The sequence below is a fragment of the Mauremys mutica genome, chromosome 16, assembly GCF_020497125.1.
Source record: "Mauremys mutica isolate MM-2020 ecotype Southern chromosome 16, ASM2049712v1, whole genome shotgun sequence".
Classification (NCBI taxonomy): Eukaryota; Metazoa; Chordata; order Testudines; family Geoemydidae; genus Mauremys; species Mauremys mutica.
Window position 1 is genome coordinate 25,162,572 of NC_059087.1, and position 21,709 is coordinate 25,184,280.

Here is a 21,709-nt window from a genome sequence, read left to right on the forward strand (position 1 = left end):
TAAGTACAGAGCAAAAAGACTTCCCCCCCCCCCAAACGATAAATCTGTTTTATTCGGCCCACTGATTTTTAAGAGCCTGTAGGTCCAATTCAGTCCTGCTATGAGCATACATAATTCTGGTGAAGTCAGACAGTTGCAGCTATTTATCCCAGGGCTGAATTTGTCCCTGCATCCCAAAACCTTGGGATTTTCCTTTCCAATTCCAGCCCCTTCCTCCTCCCCCGCAAATGACTGATAGGTTCCAAACCTTTTATATATATTAAGTGGCAATTTCCTCATATTAGCTGTGAGGCAGGGAGGGAAGCTTTCTGGGCAAAAGTAAGCCTGCTTTGCTCTGAGTTGTAAATGCCGGATGCTCCAATACAACAAAGTACATCATCAAAAGGTACACGTAGAATAAACCACTGAGCATGACAATTCCCCTAAAATGAGATGAAATGGGAGTTCTGGCAGCTCATGTCACTAAAAAGACACTCCTCTGGTGGCTGATGGAATAGCATTGATGCGCTCTGAAGGAAGGTCCTACCCTTCCTCAGCTGGAATGATGGTGGCTCCACCATAGGGCACTGGGAGAGGGGTGTAAAATGGTGTGACTCAGCAGCATTGAAATATGGAAGGATGTTTATCCTAGAAACCTCTGCCTGTGACTCGAAGTACGGCCAAGGGGAAGAGAGGCGGCAGACTTCCTAAAAACTAAAGGTTAATATGCACACAGTCCAGGGGTTATATAAGTACATACTAATGACAAGAACTGATAAAGCTTCAAATGCAAATCCATATGCCTACACACATACATATATAATTTTATCATAATTTAACAATGAGAGGGCATAGGTTTCTCAGACAAGAGTCAACACAGATCCCTAAAGAAAGTAAAGAGAAAAAATTAAAATTCCTTTCCATGTATGTATGCTGCTTCAGTTAAGATTCTGCAGCTGCTAAATTCAGTGCCCCAGCTCTGTTATGGAATTCCAAAAGACAAGTGATCTCCTTGCCATATATTTGCTAAAGAAAAAAAAACACCAGGGGACAGGTAGGTTAAATGCCATATGGTTAACCCCAACATTTGTTTTAAATTATTCCTTGTATTTGAGTGTGTATCACCTTCTTGCTGAGTTTTGCTAATCTTTTATTTTGTAACAAGCTAATCTGGTGAGGTGGAGGGAAATGATAACTTTAATTAATATCTGTTTATAGCTGTTATCTGTCCAATCCATCTTTTCAGATGTTTCCTGTAGACCTAACCATCTTAGAAGAGGATCCAAGAGAAAACCAAGAACACAGAATCCCAGCATGGGAAGGAGAAGGAAAGTACTGCCTTAAAATCGACATACTGCCAGATGTAGTGCATTTTAACATTGATATGAACTTGTTCACACTTGTCAAATCATACTGTGCTTGCTAATGTTGCATTTTAATCAAATACATTAGCCGTCTCTCTCTTTCCACTGTTTAGCAAACCTCTTTCCTTCATTTCTCCTCTCATCCCTCCCTTCATTCTTTGTTCTTTTTCTGCCTGTCTCTTCCCACCTGAGTCTTTGTCTCCCCTTTCTTCCCCCCCCCCAAAAAACCCCTCAATCCCACCTAATCTGCAATTTACAAAACACTTAAGTTAGACTGGTGCCTGCCTGGAGGAATTTATAATCTAAATTTGATATACTCAGTACAGGCCATAAAGAGGCTGATAAGCAAGAGTGGGGGCAGCTCGTTGTTAATCAGCAATGGGAGGATACATGAAACAAGTGGTTTTTTAAAGGACAGATTTGCAGAAGACAGTTGTGGGAGGGATGCTGTTCCAGGGGTTAGCAGCTGGTGTTAAAAAAGGCATGGAGACAAGACTAGAAGAAAGTGATGACACGGAGAGCAGCTTGGGCAGGGCATTAGGATGCAGATGAGATGACAGTAGAGGTGGAGATCTTCAAAGGTAAGGCTGAGAAGCTTGAATCTGCTGTGGAAAGAGAGATGAGGCTAGTGAAGGGATTTGAAAGGGAATGGCTTGGTCAGAGTAATGGGAGAATCCTCTTCCCATCCCAGCTCTTTCTCCTCCTCAAATCTATGTGACACAAGAAAGTGTATTGTTAATTCCTCTGCCTCCTCAGTGTCTCTTCCCTGCATTACTGGAGGTTGAGAGTGACACGGATGGATGGCAAGATTGGACAGTGAGCTGAGAGTGGCTGATGTGGATGGACGGCAGCAGCACTGAGGAGATCTTTGCTGGGGGCAGATCTGTGGGCTGTGAATGGCTGACATGGCTGGACAGAAAGGCAGTGCCATTGCCCTGCAGTGGGTTGAAAGCTCCTGCTATGGGGAGAGTGTCAACTGAATGTACCATCTCTGGGAAGATGACCTTCCCCAGAGCCCTGCTGTGAGATCTGTGCTGTATGTCATGTCTGTCTAGTTGGTATTGTAAGCTTTGAGGGGCAGGTATCTTGCCTGTATCTTTTTGTTTTTACCAGCTTGTAAAGTTCTCTGTGCATTCCTGGTGAAAAAGGTCTAATGGGTCAATCCCCAAGAAATCCTTAATAAGCCCTCACTCGGGCAGCCCTTCCCCTCCCATTAACCTCAAAGCATATGGCTGTACTGCACAGTTAGCTCAGGTAATCAGTGCCCAGGTCTGAGCACCCAGGTTAGCCCAGGCATGAGCATGCCCACTGCAAAGCCCTACCCACATTGCGGTGTTCGCACTGTTTCTGCACTCTCCCATGTGTGTCTAGGGGCATATCCCATGGTTCTTTGTGCTCTCTAAGATTCTTTCTCAGTCAATTGTGTCAGTGGTGGGAGAACTTGTGTGTCCTTCACCGGGAGCTCCGGGAAGGGTGCTGGAGGAGTACCAGCACCCAAGTGATTTTGCCTGCATCCTCACCAGCCCCAGTGAAAGCAGCACCTAGGCTCTAGCCTATACCCAGCTGGGTAAACACCTCCAAACCTGGGGCCGAGGTTTCTCTATGTGGATGGTAGAGGAATTTGGGCTAAAACAGGTCAGAGCCCATGTTTATTGTGCAGTCTGGACAGACCCTGGGGAGTTTTGCACCTGGGCAAGGATTTCAGGATGTGGTCCCACTGTAATAGCTGACCTGTGTAACAGGACTACAGATTGCTAAGGAAGCAGGGCTAGACAGACAGCATCAGTTTAGTCTCCTTCAGGCCCTGATCCTATCCACCAGCATGGATCACAAGACTGGGCCCGTGGTCAGTTTCTCAGAATCTTTTTCTCTTTAGAAAGAGCCATTTTTTAGCTCCTTATATTACTCACCTCATCACAACGCTCATCATTCGTTATGTGCACGGATCATAGGGCTAGACTGAGCCTTTGTTGGATGGGGGCCATAGGGACATGGCTGCAGAAAAAGCCCAGGAAGAATTCTGGCTGATTCAGCTCCACTGTGGATGCTGCATGAGGTTCTTCCTGCACCACTGCAGTGGGGAAAGTTCCAAGGCCCCACCTTAGCCTCTCCCGCTCAGTCCCCCTAGGAAGTCAAGTTCTGCCACTGGGCTAGCATGGAGCAGTGACTGTTTCCAAGCCACATTTCCTGGCTCCTCTGTAGAGACCTAAGTGAGAAAGGAAGGCAAGTGTCTTTGCACCTTCCCTCTATTCTTTTGTACGTCAGACAGGGTCAGACACAATGTGGCCAGTGACATTTGGGGTCCTGCGCACCTTATGTGCAGTACAGGATCCAAAGCAAACCTTTTCTCCCCCCTCCATTTAGGAAGGGGATAGTTTTCAACTGCCTGACTCATGATTTTTGTACACTGTGGATTGTCAAATACTGGGATAAAGAAAACTGAAGTCAATCGGCGTTACTCATATCCTTTAAAAGGTTCGGAGGTGATTCACACACAGAGAGTGGAAACACCAGTTTACTGGCTGTCTCCTGCCAAGGGTATGTTGATCCTGCCAGATGCGTAAGCACTGAGCTAGAATGCTTACCTTCTTGCAGGATCAAGTTCTAGGAACACAAGGGATCCCTGTAGCCTCTTCTTTCTGCCTCTCTCCCCTTCACACAGTCGCAGATGAGCAGCTACAATCATCTCAAATGTGGTCAGTGCTAACATATTTTAATTACATTGCTGGTTACTTTTAAGATACCTGAGCCAAGAAGCTTTGGAAACCATGTATCCAAAGCATCTATTAACAAGCAAAACACAATAAATGTTAGATTATAGCACTCTCATAAAAACATGCCATGTAACAATAGCACCAGGGCAATAGTTCAGACTGGTTCACCATGAAATATCATCAGGCCAATGACAATAAAAGGATAATTTTGAAACCGCTGTCAGGGCTAATATTCAGTATGGATTTCTTATTTGATTTTCACCCCAGATGAGATATTACAGAAAATCCCCATTCCTTAACTAGAAGGATTCTTTTGCTTTCAATGGTACTTCTCCATGTGAATCAATTGCCCCCCATCTCTCTCATTTACTGAGCGATAGCTATATCTGTCCCTAACCTTTTACTTTTGCACCCACGGACATAGTGGTTCTCCTTACGCCAACCAAAAATCCAATACAGAATCTGTGGGAGGCATATTAATGATAAAAAACCTCAAGGTTGTGTTTGTATTGTTCATGAGGAAAGAGGAAATTACAGGCAGCCACAGGGTGCAGGAGTGTTTGAATCACCCCAGCTGTTTTCTAATTCTGAAAGGAAAGTTTTTAAACCTTTCTCCTTGTGAACTGGTGACATAAATGGTGTCATGCAGCCATGGGCTAAGGATTGCTTCCCCACCTGTTGCTTGTAGCCTGCACTATTACAGATCATCTGGAAACCATAAACCTCCTGTTTCGTTCATTGTAAATCTACCCTGATATTGTTAATTTTTTTCTACTTTTTTCTTTGGGGATATTAATAGTAAAAGTTCTTTCAGCTTACCCCGCACAGCTTTGCCTCTTAAAGAATAGAGAAAATCCATTTGCAGTATAATGTATTTAGGCCCCACATCTCCATTAATGATGACCCACCATGTACAATTTCTCTGACTTTCGGATATGAAGTTTTTAATTGCCTGTCCCCAATCAATCTATTTTCATAGATCTTCCTTTGTGCTATGGGTAGGGCCTTACCAAATTCACAGGCCGTTTGGGTCAATTTCACAGTCATAGGATTCTTTAAATTATAAAGTTCATTATTTCAACTATTTAAATCTGAAATTTCACGGTGTTGTAAGTATAGGGGTCCTGACCGAACAAGGAGTTAGGGTGTGTGTGACGGGTTCGGTCACAGAGACCCCCTTGAGATTGTCACCTGATGTGCTGAGACTACCTCAGAGCCCATTTTCTCTGCCAGTTTGGGCCTCCAGAATCCTGCCTTGTTCTGGGTGCTCCTGTCTCTAGGACCTAGACACCCAACTCCCAATGGGATCCTGTGGCGGGGTGATAACTCACTGCTGCGGCGCCTCCTGCTGGTCATCCAGGGAATTAATGTTTCCAGCTCCAGAGCACCCTCTGCAGGCCAGTGTCCTGCTTGCCACTGGGCCTGAGTCCCTCCTGGACCCCTGTGCCTCTTTCAGGCCAGAGTGCCAGAGAAAGTGTCTCTGTTTAGCTTTTGGCCCCAGCCCTTTTATAAGGGCCAGCTGGGCCCTGATTAAGCTGGCCACAGCTGTGGTCAGCAACTCACTCGCTTCTCACAGCTGTTCTCACTCCTTTTCCCTGCTGCAGCCCTCTCCAGGGCTGCTTTTATCCCCTTCAGGGCTGGAGCGGGGTGACTACCCCGCTACAGATCCAAACCCCAAATAAATCCGTTTTACTCTGTATAAAGCTTATACAGGGTAAACTCATAAATTGTCCGCCCTCTATAACACTGATAGAGAAAGATGCACAGCTGTTTGCTCTTCCAGGTATTAATCACTTACTCTGTGTTAATTAATAAACAAAAATGATTTTATTAAATATGAAAAGTAGGATTTAAGTGGTTCCAAGTAGTAACACACAGAACAAAGTAAGTTACCAAGCAAAATAAAACAAAACACGCAAGTCTAAGCCTAATACATTAAGAAACTGATTACAGATGAAATCTCACCATCAGAGATGGTCCAATAAGCTGCTTTCACAGACTGGACTCCCTCCTAGTCTGTCCCCTGGTACAGCCCTTGTTAGCTCCAGCTCAGGTGGTAACTAGGGGATTTATCATGATTAGAACCCCTTTGTTCTGTTCCACCCCCTTATATAGCTTTGGCACAAGGCAGGAATCATTTGTCTCTCTGGGTCCCCACCCCTCCTGCTAAATGGAAAAGCACCAGGTTTAAGATGGATTCCAGTACCAGGTGACATGGTCACAAGTCCTCTGAGACCCCCCTCAAGCCTTCATTCTTCCTGGCCTGACTCACAGGAAGGCTTGCAAGTAAACAGAGCCATTTACAACCAATTGTCCCAGTTGATGGGAGCCATCAAGATTCCAAACCACCACTAATGGCCCACACTTAGCATCATTACAGTAGGACCTCAGAGTTATAGTTCATATTTCTAGTTTCAGATGCAAGATTGCTACATTTATACAAATAGGATGAGCACACTCATTAGATTATAAGCTTTGTAATGATATCTTACAAGAGACCTTTTGCATGAAGCATAATCCAGTTATGTTATATTCACACTCATTAGCATATTTTCATAAAATCATATGGTGTGCAACGTCACAGGGGGTCACAAGGTTATTGTAGGGGGGGTTGCGGTACTGCTACCCATACTTCTGCACTGCTGCTGGTGGCAGCACTGCTTTCAGAGCTGGGCAGCTGGAGAGCAGTGGCTGCTGGCTGGGAGCCCAGCTCTGAAAGCAGAGCTGCCGCCAGCAGCAGCACAGAAGTAAGGATGACATGGTGTGGTATTGCCACCCTTACTTCTGCGCTGCTCCCTGCAGAGCTGGGCAGCAGCTGCCACTCTCCGGCTGTCCAGCTCTGAAGGCAGCAGTGCAGAAGGAAGGATGTCATGGTATGGTATTACCACACTTCTGCGCTGCTGCTCATGGGGCACTGCCTTTAGAGCTGGGCGTTCGGTCAACAAGTGCCACTCTCCGGCTGCCCAGCTCTGAAGGCAGCAGTGCAGAAGTAAAAGTGGCAATACCGTGACACCTCTAAAATAACCTTGTGAGCCCCCAGCAACTCCCTTTTGGGTCAGAACCCCCAATTTGAGAAACGCTGTTCTTCCCTGTGAAATCTGTATAGTATAGGGTAAAAGCACACACAAGACCAGATTTCATGGTCCATGACGTGTTTTTCATGGTAGGGCCCTAGCTATGGGGCAGCATGTCTATCTTTGGGTATGCTGTAAAAGGGGGAAGAGCAGAGTCCCCTGTGTTAGCAAAAACATGTCTGAAGGTGGGAGAGGGCAAGGCAGGGGCTGCTGACAAGATGGACCACGGGGATGATTTGGCTCTTTGGGGTGGGAATGTTCTTTTGTTTCCTATGTTTCTCATCTTTACATTTAATTCTGACATCTAAAACCCATCCATCTCTTTGAGCGGAGAAGTAATCATTTATGAATAGGACTCTAAAGATGCAGCTGAGTGGGATTCTGGTTGAGACTGCAGTAAGTAGTTACTGCAATAACGTCAAGTATTATAATTAAATAACAGCAGCTCTACAGTTTGTAACATGCATCTATCCTTAATTTATTGAACTCTATAACAAATCTTTCACAAAGCATTGAAACCCCTCAAATTATATATTGATTTAAAGCTCCAGGCTTGTGCTTTTTGTCAAATAGTACTGTAACCCACAAATTTTAAGGGGACAGAGAAACTTCACAAATTTGGGTCAAATTTAGCAAATAGTTTTGGCCAAAAAAAATTCAGAAATGTTGAAACATTTCATTTTGATGTTTTTGAAACAAACTCTTTTGACATTTTATTTCAAAATGACATTTTCATAATTAAATTTCCATTGAAAATCAATATTCAAAATGTTTCATTAGATCTGAATGAATTGTTTTTGTTTTTATGTTTCAATGAGAAAACCTGGAAAAAAAATTGGTTAAACAAATATTTTTTTTTTTTAATTTTATTGTTCAGTTTGGGCACCAAAGTGAAAAATGGATTATTTTCTCAGTTCTGGAGGCGAAGTCTGGGGGCGCTGCAGGTCAGGCTTGTGGTGCATTGTAAGAAGTCTCTGCGGATCCTGTACTTAAACTCAAAGGTGCTGTAGCCACAGTCACTGTGCACTAGCATAGCTGGGTGTAAGAAGTTTGCTCATTACCTGCCTACTCTCTGCTTGGTTCTGTCAGCTTTTAATGCAAGTGAGCTCTACATATTGGTCTAATCATTAAAAAGGAGAGGAACAAACCTCACTCTGGGGAGGGAAATGAAATGAGAATGCAATTAATAGAAAGTAGAGGAGTGAGATTGGCCTTATCACCTTCATGCTGGCCTATCATAGTGGGCACTGACAGATTTACCACCAGTGTGACATGTAGAGAATTCTCAGCTCCCAGTGCCAAGGGCTCCAAGTACAATACACACCCTTCTGTTTGGGCTCCAGCCCAGTTCAGCATGAAAACATTTCAGAGGATCCATTCTTTTCATTTTTAGGCCTCTGTCTGCCCTCCAGACTTCATGCTACCTCAGTACCGCAGCCAGCTATTGCCTAGCCTGACAAGTCAGTTCTAGAAGAGGAGCCATTTGACTCTATGTCCAGAACCTGTACCAAAGTCCCATCTTCTAACTACCTGTGAGCACCCCTTGAGCCTGTACATCTTTAGACATAGAGTTAAGTTGGGAGGAGTTTCCTTATGTTCTTGGTCTTCTTTCTGCCTCATCCAGTGCTGCTGCTGCACCAGGGACGCCCGGGGGGAGGGTGCAATTGGGACAATTTGCCCCAGGCCCCAGACCCCACAGGGGCCCCCATGAGAGTTTTTCGGGGCCCCTGGAGCGGGGTCCTTCACTCGCTTCGAGGGCCCCGGAAAACTCTCGTGGGGCCCGGGTCCCCAGAGCTTCTTCCACTCCGGGACTTTGGCAGCAATTCGGCGGCAGGGGGGTCCTTCCGCTTCAGGACCCGCAGCCGAAGTGCTGTGAAGACCCGCAGCGGGGGGTCCTTCCGCCCCGGGACCCGCCGCCAAAGTGCCGGGTTTTCGTCGGCAAGAAACCGAAGACCCCAGTCCCCCTGAATCCTCTGTGCGGCCCTGTGCTGCACTACTTCCCTCCAGAAAAATGACTCATAGTTCCAAAGTCACTTGTGTTGATTTCATTGTTTGACACACACTGTGCTTCAGGGGTTTCAGATTTGGGCTTCATGATCCAACTCGGCTGCATACCTAGAGCTGGAGGCTTCCACTGCATCAGGCTCAACTTGGGTATGAGGCTCAACCAGCAGGACAGTACCAGGATTGCAGCATAATCTCTGTGCCCTGCAGAGTTTATCATGGATCCCTCCCTTGGCTGGCACATTCAAGGCATCTGCAGAAGAGCTTTCGCAGCAGTCAGTACCCGGTCTGGGTGAGGGGGAGTCTCTGCAGAGCTTCTCCTCCGGTTCTGTGCTGAGCACTGACCTCAGTCAGACATACCCTCCCCAACAGCTGTCCCCAACACCACGCTTGATTCCTGCTCATTACACTGATGTAAATCAGGAGTGACTCCACACAGGCAGTACACTGATGTAAAACTGATGTGAGATGAGAATCGGGCTCGTTGTTTGCATCGGGCATCTCCCCTCACGTTCTTTAACAGGAATGGAGCTGACAGATAAATTCATTCATCCTGTAGACCTGGGGCTTAAACGACTGGTTTCACACCCTCCCCCATTTCTCTTCCCCCTCCCCCCCTTTGCCTTTTCTACAGCAGTTGCTCCACAAACAGCCCTGCGGGTCTCCTTAGTTGCAGGTTAGAGGTAGAAAAATGGCCCTTTTCTGCCAGAAAGTAGCACTCTGGAGTGTCTCTCAGCTGGTGGCTCCAGTCCCCTGCAGCACTTTTATCAATTTTGCACAACGCAGAGGGTAATTTTTACCTCAGAGAGAGCAGGAGCCACATGGTGTACCTCAGGCTGGGAAAGCGCCGGCTGCACTTCAGATTCCCGGCTACTCTGCTCTTTCAAGAGATGCTGCCGACTAGGCTTCACAAGTGACTCGGATTCTTAACAGGCTTGTAGTTGGTTGTTAGATACAAATGAAGAGCTTTAACTTTTGGGCGGGGTTCTGATATGGTTCTTTCTAAACCAGATCCTTGTAGCCCAGAAATGGAAACTGAGTAAATAAAGACGCCAGCTATCCCGTGGGCCCTGGAGACCGTGTCTGCTGCTCTCCTCTAGCCCTGTCAGAGCTCCTGACCGCCCTCCCACCCCTGCCATGTAAGAGATGGACTCTTCAATAAACTGCTTTTACTTGGAAACACCCTTAATGTCAATGGAATAAGCCTCTCAGCCAAGATCTCTCAGCTGGCTTGCTGAAACCTTTGTAACAATCAGAGCCAAATCCTGCCTCCAGTTACAACTGCTTAATCCCAGGATTTCAAACTAAAACATCAAGAGGTAATTTCAGATGTAACTGAGGGCTATATCTGGTGCTTGGAGCTTAAAAAAAAAAAGAGAGAGATTTTTTCCCCCTGAAAACTTTTAAAGCCTATGGTCAAGTTTTGCCCCCTTCCTTGAAGCCCTTTCTGGAAAGTTTAACAGACAAGATGACTGGCACATGGGTTAAATTGACTCTGAGGGACTATCTGAATACCTGCTTTCTGTGACAGCAGGCATCAGGCACTCTGGGGACTGGCTATGGAGCTTTTTCCCCTGAGTTGTGTTAGTATCCATCACATGGGCAGATCTCAGAAGTGCTCTACAAGCACTAAGTAAGCCTTACAGCACTGATGTGACACAGATATTTATTGTTTCTATTTTACAAATGGGAAAACTGAGTGGCAGGGAGATTTGATTTCCCCATGGTCACACAGGAGATCAGTGGCAGACTTTCACTCTGCTGCTCTGACCATTAGAGCATACTCCTTCCTGGTCACACAAGGGGTCAGTAGCACCTCTCTCTTGTTCTATCTCTCTGAAACTACTGGTAAAAGTGCCAAGACAGCAGTCACCAACAAAAGAAGTTAGAGATGATGAAGGGAGGAGAGGGAAACAGCATTTAGTCCTAGAATGAAGAAGTGAACATTGTTCATGCTTGACTAGGAACCAGCCTTGCAAACAGAGGGCTTAAAAACACACGTAGCCTATAATTTAAAATGCTCCTGTTTGAAAGAAAGCTCACTTTGAAAGTCTTATTGAAAACATTACTACTTTTCTCTAGTTATTCACAGATTGATCCAAATCCAGACTATGAGTCAGGATTTCCAAGTTATATTCCAAACTCTGCTACTGACTCACTAAGTAACCTCAGGCAAGCCACATCACGCCTACGTTTTTGAAAACCGTACACTAATGTGGGGTATCTCAGCTTTCAGGTGACCAATTTGAGACACCCGGGGCTTAATTTTCAGATATTTTGCAGCACTCAATGCCAGCTGAAGTCAATCAGAGCTGTGTGTGCTTAGCATCTCTGACTGTCAGGCTCAAGGTGAAATAATTTGAGCACCAGAAAACTAAAACACAGAAAATTAGTGGATACTTTTTGAAAGTTTGACCTTCCCCCTTCTGTTTGGACATCTATAAAAGGGAGTTAATAAGCCTCTAGAGCTGACTGAATTGCAAATTAGTTACCCGACTGATTTAGCCCCTTTTTTTTCTGTTTGTCACTCACTCAGGAACTGAACCTGGTTACTGCATACATGTCCATCCAATGGCTTGTGCCAACAAATTACAGTCTATGAGTCTATGACTGTTGATTTTTTGTGTTGTTTGTTTGGTCTCCTAAGTTACGTAGTATTGTTTCTGCTCCCTGATTGGATGGTGGGAACTTTTTAAACAAGAGAATGATGAATTCAGTTTGCTTGTGCTCACGTTCACAAAGAGTGAACATTATCACATGTAAACCAGCTCCAATATGGCCAACCCTGAGTATTCAAAACTCATGAACCAAGCGCCCCGAAATCAGGAGATTTAAAAAAAACCAAAACTACCTTTTTCTTTGCCTTTTGGTTTGTGAGTCTTTACAGTTTGCATTTTCCAGCTTTTCTCCACAGCCATGACAGCAACAAATTTACTTTTTCTTTAGATGAAAGCCGAGTTTCTTTTGGCCCTTGCAATTGGGATTTTAAGAAAAATATGATGGTGAGACTCACGGTAAAACCATGAGCACTGACAATGCTGCAATATTCATAAATAATATGACACAGTGAACAATAGTGGAGTGAGCTTGCCATATTTTTCACAGAAATATTCACAGATCATCTTGTTCAACCTACTTCCCAGTTCATTAATGTTTGTAAAGTGCTTTGAAATCCTCAGCGAAAAGGCAATATATTGTTATGCAGAGTAATGTTCAAAGATTCCAGGGCAAACAAGCTTTGTTAATAATAATAATAATAATTAATAATCAAATGAAAAATTGCACTGGTTACTGATCTGTCTCTTATTTCACTAAACTCATTTTTTCAATGCCACTTCATGTCCCTGTTTCCTTTGAAAGCTTAGATGTATTTGTCTCGATAAGTGCTGTGGCTCTCTAAGGATCTCAGAATTACTTGTCGCTATTTACTGGGGCAAAGAAGGTGCCTTTTCCACAGGATATAACTGCAATGGGCTTAGTCTGATCCTGACTTTAACAAGCCGACACACATTTCCAGAGGGTGTACATGCACTAACAAAGCATTCTGAGGCCTTTTGATTTCAGCTCCTGTTGCCCAACTCCTGTCCTGTTAGCATTACTTAGGTAGGTGTGTGCGCATCATGCAGCTGCCAAAAGAACAGCCAAAGTTGCTTTTCACCAAAGACCCGAGCCTGGTTACATAAAACAAAAAAATCTTTCCAGGTTTGACTGCCATGGTCAACGCGGAGATTGTGGTGAAGTAGGGAGAAGAAGGCAATAGCTCTGTAAAGAACTGAGAGTGTCAGCCAGCGTTACATGGCAAAGAACTAGCAGCAAGTGCTATCAACCCATGGTGTCCATTAGAGGAAGGCAAATAGAATGAACACGGCATAAAGGAGGGCAGTGGCAAACACTTGATTCTTTGAGCAGACCTGGTCCAAGACTTGATGCCATGACCCCTTTGCTTGACAAAGCATTAGTTCTCCAAGTGATGGCCGTGAAGCATACTTTTCTTTTTAGAATCGGGGGAAGATGAATAAGTGTGAATTCCATCAGCGGTGAAACAGGAAGCAGTGGGCACCTCATGCGGAGGGGAGTGAGCAAAAGAGGGAAGGAGAGCAACTTTCATCCACTCCACCTTGAGTGATTCTCCTGGTTCTCTCAAGCTATGTCAAGCTCTGGAGCATCACCATCTCCAAGGCCTTGAGTTTTAAGAATGACTCTGCTGGCAGAGCGTTTACCAGACTCCCCTGGCCTTCCTCCCATCCTTGAACTCTAGCCAACATGCAGCACTGAGAAATACAGTTCACCTCATCTTTACTTCAGATTACAGAGCTCAGCTCTTGCACCTGCTCTACTGGGTGCTTCCCATTTGTGTCCATTCAGTACTCAATCGACATTACAGGGCACAGCTCTGGTGGCTCTATCCTTTGAGCAAAGCACTGTAATTTTTAACCCTCTATTGCACCCCATCACATAAGCACTAAGTATTTGTATATGTTTAATCCACATTCAGTAAAATTTTTATAAGATCCATTCAAGGCAACCTCCTCTCTTAAGACCACCCCAGGGTACTCCTGAGCATTAAACTGAAAATAAATCTATTGCATCTTTACTGGAAAATCACCTCCATTAATAACTGATTTTGTTGGTCCATTAGGTTTCACTCTTTTCTTTCTTTCTTTCTTTCTTTCTTTGTGATTTCCTCTCCAAAATGAATTTGTTGCTGTAGAATCAGGATGCAGCTGTATCATGACATCCACAAGTGCAGGGTAAAGTCAATGTACGTAATAGTTTGGAATTTATATTATGTTCTGAAAATTGAAGGCATCCATCTGCTGGGCTTTGTGATCACATGTGTCAGGTATAAATACTATGATTTTTTCTTGTCTGCAACTTTTATAAATCTGTTAATGAAAAATAAATCTACATGTGTGGTGCCCTCAGCCCTTTGGTAACCTTATCAAACTAATAGCCAGCTGTTGACATTTGCCAGTAAGGTGCCAGGTACTTTGAAGGCAGAACTACAATGTCATTCTAAGGCTGCAGAATACAGTCTTGCCTCTGTCCTCATTCCTGTGTCTTTTCCCCTTTTCTCCTCCCCACTTTCTCTTCTGTTTTGGGCTTTGGCAGGACTCAGTCCTTAATTTGTCAGGTGAGTAGGTCTCTAAATGGAGAGGAAAGTGAGGGGATGTCCGTGGCTAGAATCTGTTTTAGTTGGGTTTGAAAATCCACTATAGGATTTACCTGTGACAAATACAGATTCCCTCTAAAATTCACCTATTAATTCACATGTTCTCTCTCTCTCTGTGTGTGTGTGTGCGCGTGTGTGTGAGAAAGAGAGAGAGAGAGAGAGCATGTAGCTTTTGTACCATGTGATATGGAAGTTGCTCTGGCAACTACACATGGCTTATTGAATGCCAAGGTAAATAGTGGCAAAAAACATGCATACATTATTATTCCCATAATTTCCTGCTGCCCCGAGGCTGTAATAACTTACACACCCTATTTTCCAATTGTTTCTAATTTAATTCTCCTGAGCAGAATTATCTCATATGTAAGGCTCCTCCCTCTTTGCAGCTAGCCATGCCTATTTTTTTAGAACCTACACAAATGAGGAGACCAGTTGAGGGAAGAGACTAAATCATGTTTATCGTTCGTTAGTGAAACAGAACAATTAGATCCAGGTCTAAACTCCCCACACAATTCTGCTAGTTCATATGTGAGTTGCAGATTCCCTGCTATTCCAGCACTGGATCTCCAATCAGTTCTGCAAATGTACTTAATAGCTGGCTTGCTGCATACATAATATTCCAGAATTACAATTCCATATAACTCCTGTTATTGTATCTCAACCTGAAACTGCAACACCCCTGTTTTTCCAATCCTGAGCTCCACCAATAGACGTCAGTGCACCTTGATCCTGATCGGCAACATGTCATGCATATCTGTTACTAAATTTCTTTTGAGCAAAGAGTGGCATAAAGAGAGAAACTTGCCAGATAGTCCCTATTATCCAATGAGACAATGACATACCTGCTGCCCTCCAACATCCCCTGTGTTCATAGCCACATAGATCTTTCCCGTGGATTTATCCTCTTTGTTCCTTCTGTATTTCTGGGGTTTGAGAAGGCAGCAAGGGTGACTTCCAAATCTTTGTAAGCATAATAGAACCCAAATCTGAAGATCAGAGCTTGTGGGGAGAGAAAACAGTATAAAATAAAAACACAATTAATAAAAATACAACAGAAAACTAGTTCAATAGACACTTAGGTTAAAATGTCTTTTTAAAAAATCCTAACTTGGTTTAAAAATTTCACTTTAAGGCTCCAATCCCACAGTGAGATCTGCTAGCAGAGACTCCTGCATCTGTGAAGAGCATCATTGACTCATAGACTTTAAGGTCAGAAGGGACCATCATGATCATCTAGTCTGACTAGATGTTAGGCTTTGTCCGGGCACAAAGAACAAATATCTACTGTCAAGGTAAAATTATTTTTATTTCAATTTAAGGTAAACCACAACAAGACAGAATGATGTTAATGTCTCCATGAGAGAGCACAGTGGGTGTGTCTCCTCTGTAATAGTCTGAAGCAACTCTAGGAACAAAATGCCTATTGCCTCTGCACATACACTTTATAATTCGTAGAAACTGAAAGAAGTACACAGAAATGAAGACATGACAGTTTCGTAGCTATATATGCCACATTTATCACTACTTATTGCCACTATTTATTTATTGGTATTACTGTCATGCCTAGGAAGCCTTATCATACATCAGTAGCCCATTGTGCTATGCTGTTTGCTTCCTTTTTGTATTCCCAGAGCTCAGACAGGGGAACTGGTCAGTTTCTAGCCATTTTCACTTTCTGATTCCAATGCACTAATAGAGTGCAGTGGTAATTGGATTGCAACAGTTCTGAGGAAATGCCTGTGAGGCACTTCTCACAAGAGTGAGTGAAGTAAGCAAGCTGTTTTTAGTAGCCTGGTGTCTGGGATGTAGTGGGAAGAATATTGTGATTTTGCTCTCTTCATGTTATTGTGCTTCCCTCCCCTAGTTCGCCTCCCTTTACCTTCCTGAGAGACATGCACTGGCCAGTTCTGCTGCCTCTTCCCTTCCCAACCTAACTAGTTCTTTTCCCTGCCAGCTGGCTAGCAAACATGGGTGGTGATGGTGGCAGCTGTGGGAATGTAGCAGTGGAAAGGGAGGAGGAGTGTTTTCCATGGCCTGAGCGGCCCAAAGAAGTAACTGCAGAGGAAAACCCGTTCACTTCCTGCAACTCTGCTAGATGCATGAGATTCCAGCAGAGCTGTGGGAATAGATAGTGGACACAGGAAAGGAGGAGGAAATGTGTGAAGGGTTGCACTCAATCCATGACACTGGGAAGGGAATATTTTACATTTTTAAAACATCTTTCCATTTCTGTCAATATTAGGTTTATAAATCCCTTTTCTCCCCCCTTCAGTGCCTGCATTTTCATTCTAAACTCTTTGAGTGTCCCTTTTAAAAGAACCTACTCACATGAGGATTTAATTTAGGTTTAAGACAGTTTCCTCTGTGCTAAATAAAACACCAATTAATTATTAATAACATACCTTTTGTGGCTGAGCCTTCTCTCTCATAGCTGTTAAACCCCAAGACAAGTTTTGCTTTTTAATAATTAATTTTTATTCATTTTATGAGCATACAGTAAGTGCCTTGTGGGAAAGTGGAGGAAGGAATGGTCTTGTGGCTGATGCACAGGACAGGGGTTAGTAGACCTGGACTTTATTCCTGGTTGTGCCACAGATTTCCTGTATGGTAAGGGCCTGGTCTTTAGACAAGTCACTTAACCTCTGCCTCAGTTTCTGCCTCTGTAAAATGAGGATAATACTGCCTGTCTATCAGAATTATTACTGATCATCTTAAGAACCTTCATTTGGAGGGCCAGACAGACACTTCCTTTTGGCGGGTCCGTGGAACTAACTTTGAAATGAAAAATAGATTCTGAAATCAATAGTAAGTCCATCCATGGGTAAAGGGCACTATGTAGACCCTAATGCAAAAAAAAAAGTGTATTCTACTTATCTTTCCTCATTGATAACTCGTGAATCCTGGCAATAAACCCCCAAGATGTTTATATGAACTGAACCCCTATCCTTACATATGGAAAAACTGCTTCTTTTAGTCAGTTTATTTGCTAAGGTTTAACAGATATTTTTGAACTTTGGTAAAGAGGAAATTTTATCTTTGAACAAATCCTCATGCACGAGGCTCTCTGTAAATAGGCATTGCCTCAAGCCCTTTTCTCCAATTATTCATCTGGTCTGTACAGAATGGAATCAGCTTGGTGTATTCCACCGGACAAACTGACTTTAAATCCTACAGCTGTGCTTTTTAAAACTGTGCCTTGGTGCTAAAAACACAACACGAACCAGTGAAGGGAAGAATTAGAGTTAGCTGGTGCCAGCAGTCTATGCTGCTACTGTGTAGAAGTTACACTGGTAAAGCAAGAGTATTAGGAGATGGATAGTGGGATTGGATAGGTGATGGTATTCTTCCCTTCTGATGCATTAGGGGACATTGCACTGCTGAAAATGCCATCTTCTTTTATGAGATATAAAAGTACGCCGACCTAGACCACTCATGGTCTATTAGCAATTTTGGCAGGAAATGGGTATTTGTTAGCCCCAGGTGGCCAGATTCCAGTCTGCACTAACTGCTTATATTCTCCTGACCTAAATTCCCTGTGTAATTTCAATTGGATTTGGTATTCTGTACTCCTTACCCTACACTGTTGTTTAACGGTGCACAGCAACTTTACACAGCTATTATGCTCCACCCCAGATAGGACTACACTTAAGTGGTGAGTAAAGGGATTTCTCTGTGAGTACGTATGTATGTGTGGGGGAGGGGAAGTGGAAGGGGACAGGAATCAGAGAGAAAGAATGGGGGGTGAGGGGAAGAAGAAGTCTGGTGAGCCAAGGAAAGACAAAGAGCAAGAATAAAGGAGCTGGGGTGTCTCCTTGGCAAAGCAAAGACTATGAGGTAACAGAAGACTGGATTTCATAAGTCTAAAATATGTTGAAAACAATTTTTTTTAAATATTGTTGATGGGTTCAAAGACTAAGGCTGTGATTTTTAAAAATGCCTAGGAAGTATGGGTGCTTATTTCCCATTAATTTTAGTGTGTTCATCTAAAGCTCTGGGCAAATGTACACAATATTAATAAAATCCACATACTTTAGACCAGTGTCCCAAAACTTAAAAAAGGTTTGGCAACACTCCAAACTCTCCTACCTTTTTCCCATCCATTCATCCCTCCCCTCCCACCACTCCCAAAGAACCCTGGGAAGATAGATATGGCATGAAGGAAGGTATCCGTGCTCTGGTGGACTGAAGGTTGGGGAGCACGGCAATTGTTCCACAACTGAAAATCTTTCACTGAGAATGCCCTGCTGCCCGGCCCCTGGCATCTAAACCAGGGGTCTGTTAAATCAAGTGCTGCATCCCATTGCAGTCTGACACAGGGATGTGGTCAGTCTCTGAGGTAGCCAAGACCCAAATCATCTGGTGACTGACTGCTAAAAAAATAAAATAAAATAAATGGACACCTTAAATTTCTTGAGGAAATATTCTGTAAATTGGGGAACTAGGAGTAGATAGGAAGAAATACTTCAGATAGAGGATATTAAATTACCAGTGAAGGCACTGAAGCAGATGAAGCAAGTAGGTGTCTCTTGAACATATTGTAGTTTTGTTTCTGGAGGGACGACATTTAGAAGGCCTAGTGAAAAAGAAGGAAAGTGGAATTAAGGATAACCAAAACCAAGCAGATGTATTGGGTGAAATGGCCACTTTCTGTTCTTAATATTTTATACAGTATTTTCTTACATTGTTAGTTAATAAGTGGTAGGGCTTTAATTAATCATGTTTATTACACTAGTGCCTGCAGATCAAGGCCCTGTTGTACAAACAGAATAGCAAACAACAGTTCCTACTCAGAAGAGCTTACAATCTAACTAGAGAAGACAGACAAGGGGCAGGGGAAAGGGGTATGTATAACTTACAAGCAGAGAGATCAATACGATGGCAGCAAAATCATGTCAGTGCCATTTTGGGGGGCGCAGGATGAGGGGAGGAGGGTAGTTAGGAGATGATTAGCTAAATGGAAAGACAAGAAAAGGTAGACAGGCGAGGAACCCAGAGCAGGTCAGAAGAGACAGGGGAGGAGGAACAGGTGTGGAGTGACACTGAAGATACTGTGAAACAAGGCATGTGGAATTTAGAACAAACAGCCAATCAGAACAAGGCAGAAAAAGTCCAGTCAAAACTGTAGTAAATACTATCAGTGTCCATTGGTCCCTGCTCAAGTTGCTTCTACAGCTTCTCTGCTGGCTTCATTCTCCATCTGACTCCTCCCTGAAGTTTCTTTTTCCCAGTCCCATGAGGATAACCTCTTCCTTATGGATTATGGGGAAGATGTGTGTTGTTTATTACACAATTGTCCTCTCATTGGAACTCAAGAAAGGGAGGATTTCCCTCTAAAATACTTACACACTTGTGTGATTTTCAAAGGGAACCTCTCTTTCAGCTCCCGCCCCGCTACCCTCCAAAGTGGAATTAGGATATGGATTTCTTATTCCCCCATTATTATTTTTATTTCTTAGAATAAGCGAGTGAATTTAGTGCTTATAATAGTGAGGAATTATGGCAGCATAGGGCGAGTATGCAGGTGCAGGCATGCACACGTGTCTGTGTGAGATCAGAGTTCAGGTCTCCATGGTTATGTCTACACTGCAGCTGAGGATGTGTAATTTCCAGCTCAGAAAGTTCTGTGCTAGAATTGCAGTGTGGCCATGGTGACACAGGCAGCAGATTGGGCTAGCCATCCAAGGGTGTACCAAGGATCTTGGATGGGGTTGTACTTGGGTGGCTAGCCAAGTACACTGTGGACACGCTGCCATTCTTAGTGCGCTAGAGTGATCAGAGCTAGGAGGCATACGTCTATCCAAGCTGGCAAATTACAACTCCCAGCTGCAATGTAGATGTATCCTCAGTCTATTTTCCTTGTGTCCGTCAGGCTGGCAGCTTTCTGAAGACAACAAGCTCAACCCCTTGTTGGAGGCAGCACCTTGCATTGTCATTAAATTGGCCTCCCTTTCCGACTGAAGGACTCATGTTGACAAGACTCATGCCCAGTCATCCTCACCAGAGGCCATATTGCAGAGCCTTAGAGGAGCAAAACTGGCAGAGTGAAAAGGGGTGGAAATAGGGATGGGGGAAATTCAGGGATCATCTCTCTGTTACGTGTTTGTACAGTGCCTAGCACAGTGGCACCCTGATCCATGATGGGCACCACCACAGTGCAGATAAATAATAATAAATCATTCATACAGGGTCCCTAAAAATAAAGTGAGGAATTGTTAGCACTGACTTTTGGCAGGCATTGTACGAGTGGTTGCTGTGCAGGTTTTCCCACACAGCTCTGCCAATGCATGTCATGTTTGACTTATAACAGCCGAGGGGCTGGATTTCAGCTTCCAGTCCTGGTCTCTTGCGCAAGAGGTGTTCATTCCTGTAAATGGGTTGCTTCTGTAATGTCCACAAATGGGGACTAGAGTGAGATTTTCACACCCAAGATTTTGACCTGGGGTTTCCAGCGGTGAAAGACTAATGCATAAATTCTCCTCAGCACTTACTGTTTATCATTTTACTTATTTCTGGAAGCACCCACAGTGTACTCAGTACTTTCCAAACAGAAGAGAAGGGATTGTCTCTGTCCTAAAGAGCTCACAGTCTAAAGGCGAGCAGACAGACAGCTGTAAGGGAAAGGGGTACAGTATATAAACTGAGTCATCAAAGGGGTGATTGGCTGCATCCTGGTAATTTAAGATAAAATAACTTGCATGCATCACCTTGGAGCTAGGATTGTTGAATGGAGAACATGACCCCAGAGGAGTTAGGCATTTCAGAGAGATCTATCCAGTTCTTTGCCATCTCTTTCTTGTTATAGAATTATAGGGACTAATATGGTGAAAGTATTGGGATCTGAGATACAGCAGGATAGTTTTTTTGAGGGGGAGAGGGGGCTAAGATTACTTTTGGTACTTTTTTACAGAATATGCTAGCTGCTAAACTTTTCGGGTCAAGTGTGCGGTATCCCAAACCTCATTTTGTAATAATTAATATGCATCTTCCCAGTGCCAGCTCTGCCCTCAGGTGTTGGTTCTCCCAATGCCAGCATTGTCCACTTGGGTATATTAGACTCTCCTTATGCCAGCTCCTCATGCCAGCTCTGTACTTGGTCTTCCCAGTGCCAGCTTTGCCAGTCAGATACTGTGTCTTCCTGAAGCCAGCTGAGGCTGGAGGGCTCTAGAGCATTCCACGTATCATGCAATGCTGAGATACAGAATCACTTTGAATGTCTGCTCAACACAGTGGCACAGGATGACGTGTGCTTCCTTCCCTTTTTTTTTTTTTTTTGTAGATGAAGTATCTCTTGCATTTGCCTGATTTCCCTTCTCCCAACAATGCTAAAGGTCCTTCCTGTCCCTATTTATGCTCAAACAAGACCTCCATTGCATGGCTTGCTGTCATTTGAATGGCCAGTCC

The 21,709-nt window shown here is 43.9% G+C and overlaps 1 long non-coding RNA gene across 1 annotated transcript; it reads left to right on the forward strand.

Moving 5' to 3' along the window:
- On the forward strand, positions 1-2,009 carry LOC123351184. Its single transcript, XR_006573948.1, has 3 exons — positions 1-385; positions 922-1,033; positions 1,226-2,009. It is a non-coding gene; the product is annotated as an uncharacterized LOC123351184 (long non-coding RNA).
- Positions 2,010-21,709: the final 19,700 nt, after the last annotated feature.